A 3,678-nucleotide genomic window follows, 5' to 3' on the forward strand; every position below is an offset into this window, starting at 1 on the left:
GGGGGGGAGCAGTGTCCACCCTGCGGGGTCTGAGCCACTGTCTCCGCTGACTGGACACTGAGCTCCAGAGGGGATAGATTACTCCCCACCACAGGAGAACGCTCACCCCAGCAGCATGCTGCCACCCCCTTGCAGATCTGAAGTGTGATGAGTGAGTCACAGCCCCCCCTAACAAGCGAGTGGTCGGTGTGAAGATGGCGGCTACAGGGTCCCGGACGGCTCAGCGGTACCTAGGTGTGGCGCTGTGAGGGGTGCCCTGAGCCAGCACCTGACCCTACACTGACCATTCCAGCCTGTCTGGGTTTTGCGGAACTAAGCCAGCAGAAACAACCTCAGGCCAGTATAATCTATGAAGAGCGGGAAGACCACCCCATTAAGGGGCGGAGCTTCTCAGAGCAGACCCAGCAGCGTTTCAGCGCCATTTTCCTGCCTGCAAGTGGAAGATCAGTCCCTCCAGTGCAACTCCAGCTATCTGTACGGTACCAGGGGGTGTAGAAGGAGGGGAGGCTGTGTAAGACTCTGTCACCTGTTAAGGGACACAGTCAGCGCTGGCTTAGGGTCTCCCTATACCTGTAATAGCGCTGTGTGTGAGTTGGCTCCAATCTCTATCTGTCTCTGCCATTCTTGGGGGGGGGGGAACTCTGCCAAGTTCCCTGTGTGTATGTGAGGTGAGTACTGTGTAACAGCAAACATGTCTAGAGACTGTTTCATATGCTGCAGAGGATTTATCTTCTCAGGAAGATCCCATCCCATGTAATCAGGATTGCACTGTTGTAGCGCAGATCCCAGCTAGAGAACCGGAGTGGTTAGCCTCTCTTAGGGGGACTATTTCTCAGATTTCAGAGACGATTACAAGAACTGAGCATGTCACACAGGTACTGCAATCCTCTATGGTGGTATGGTCTGATACTGCTCCCTCAGGATCCCCTGCGGTACATTCTCACAAACGTGCGCTTGCCAAGATTATGCAGGATGACACAGACACCGATTCTGACACTGTAGACTGTGACGGGGATGTGTCGTGGGGGACGGCATCACTGGCTAAGGGGGTGCAGTTGATGAGTCCATACGTGATGTGTTGCGTATTTCGGACACTCCTCCTGAGCAGGTTGAGGAGGCCTTTTTCACGGACAGTAAGAAGGCCCCTCTCACCTTTCCAGCTTCTGAGGAATTAAATGCTATATTTGAAAAGGCCTGGGAAAATCCGGAGAAAAAATTCCAGATCCCTAAGAGGGTCATGGTTGCTTTTCCATTCCCAGAGGATGATAGAAAGAAGTGGAAGTCTCCACCTATAGTAGACGCCTCTGTTTCCAGGATGTCAAAACAAGTGGTTTTACCAGTCCCGGGATCTACCGCATTGAAGGACCCAGCTGATCGCAAGGTGGATGCTACTGTCAAATCCATATACACTGCATCAGGGGCTATACTGCGGCCTACTATTGCCTGTGCATGGATTTCTAAAGCTGTAGCCAGGTGGTCACTCACTCTGCAGGAGGACTTGACTACGATGGATAAAGGTGACGTTGATTTATTCTTGCGTGACATTCAGTATTCTGCAGGGTTCCTGGTAGATTCCATGAAGGATCTGGGTTCCATGGCTGCGGGGATCTCCTCCATGTCTGTCTCGGCTCGCAGGGGTCTCTGGCTGCGCCAATGGTCTGCGGACATGGAACCCAGGAAAAGCGTGGATGGCCTACCCTACACTGGTCAGGCTTTATTTGGGGAGGTGCTGGATGCGTGGATTGCCACGGCTACCACGGGTAAGTCTCCTTTTCTCCCCTCAGCTACACCGGCTACGAAAAAGGCTTTTACACCACCTACGTCACAGTCCTTTCGGCCTGCGAGGCCTAGAAAGAACAAGCCTTTCACCTTCTTCAGAGGTGGTCGTGCTAAAGGAAAAAAGCCTGCTACCAAGACAAGAAGCCTGCTTCTGATACTCCCAAGTCCTCCGCTTGACGGTGGACCGCACAGCCTGGAGAAAGGTCAGGTGGAGGCAAGACTCCGGCATTTTAGCCACATCTGGGTGTCTGGCCTGGACCCTTGGATACAGGATATAGTGTCCTGGGGTTACAGACTGGAGTTTCAAACTCTCCCACCTCACTGTTTCTTCAAATCAGGCTTACCGGCATTGCCACAGACAGAGCAATTCTTATAGAAGTTATCCGAAAATTGGTAATGTCCGAGGTCATTGTTCTAGTTCCGTCTCATCAGTGGAACAAGGGTTACTATTTGAACCTTTTCGTGGTACTAAAGCCGGATGGTTCAGTACGGCCAATTCTGAACTTAAAGTCTTTGAACCCTTATCTCAGGGAGTTCAAGTTCAAGATGGAGTCTCTGAGAGCTGTCATCTCAGGACTGATGAAGGGGGAATTCCTGGTGTCCCTAGACATCAAGGATGCATACCTCCACATTCCCATTTGGTCGCAGCATTAGGCTTATCTCAGGTTTGCACTGTTAGATGATCACTATCAGTTTCAACCGAGGGTCTTCACCAAGGTGATGGCAGAGATGATGGTTCTCCTCTGCAAGCAGGGGATGAACATAATTCCGTATCTAGACAATCTCCTGACAAGGCATCATCTAGGGAGAAGTTGTTAAGATCCATTGCTCTCACGACACATCTGCTCAAGGAGCACGGTTGGATCCTGAACCTTCCAAAGTCTCATCTGGAGCCGACAAGGAGGCTTTCCTGGGAATGATCCTCGACACGGAGATGCAGAGGGGGTTTCTACTGGTGGAGAAAGTATTGGTGATTCAAACAATGGTCCAGGATGTCTTGAAGCCTTCCCGGGTATCGGTTCATCAGTGCATCCACCTTCTGGGGAAGATGGTTGCCTCCTACGATGCTCTGCAGTACGGAAGGTTTCAAGCTCGATCCTTTCAGCTGGATCTCTTGGACCAGTGGTCGGGATCTCACCTACATATGCACCAGAGGATATATCTGTCACCAAGAGCCAGGATTTTGCTCCTGTGGTGGCTACAACTACCACACCTTCTGAAAGGCCGAAGGTTCGGGGTTCAGGACTGGATCCTTCTAACCACGGATGCAAGTCCAAGTGGTTGTGGAGCAGTCGCTCAGGGAGAAACCTTCCAAGGAAAGTGGTCATATCAAGAATCCCTTCTCCCAATAAACATCCTGGAGCTAAGGGCCGTGTACAATAGCCTTCTTCAAGCAGCACACCTACAGGCTCAAGCTGTTCAGGTGCAGTCTGACAACGTGACCACAGTGGCCTACATAAACTGACAAGGCAGAATGAAGAGCAGGGCTGCAATGTCGGAGGTGTCAAGAATCCTCCTCTGGGCAGAAAGGCACGCAGTGGTGATGTGAGCAATCTTCATTCCGGGAGTAGACAACTGGGAAGCGGACTTCCTTAGCAGACACAATCTCCATCCAGGAGAGTGGGGCCTCCACCCGGAGGTGTTCGAGGAGGTAACCAGTTGGTGGGTGGTTCCTCACATAGACATGATGGCCTCCCGCCTCAATAAGAAGCTGCGGGGGAACTGTTCCAGGTCAAGAGACCCGTAGGCAGTGGTGGTGGACGCACTGGTAACACAGTGGGTGTTCACGTCAGTGTATGTGTTCCCTCCACTTCCTCTGATTCCAAGAGTTCTTCAACTTGTAAGAAGAACAAAGGTTCTAGCAATCATCATTGCTCCGGACTGGCCAAGGAGGGCTTG

This window comes from Pseudophryne corroboree (genome assembly GCF_028390025.1).
Source record: "Pseudophryne corroboree isolate aPseCor3 chromosome 3 unlocalized genomic scaffold, aPseCor3.hap2 SUPER_3_unloc_94, whole genome shotgun sequence".
In the NCBI taxonomy this organism is placed as follows: domain Eukaryota; kingdom Metazoa; phylum Chordata; class Amphibia; order Anura; family Myobatrachidae; genus Pseudophryne; species Pseudophryne corroboree.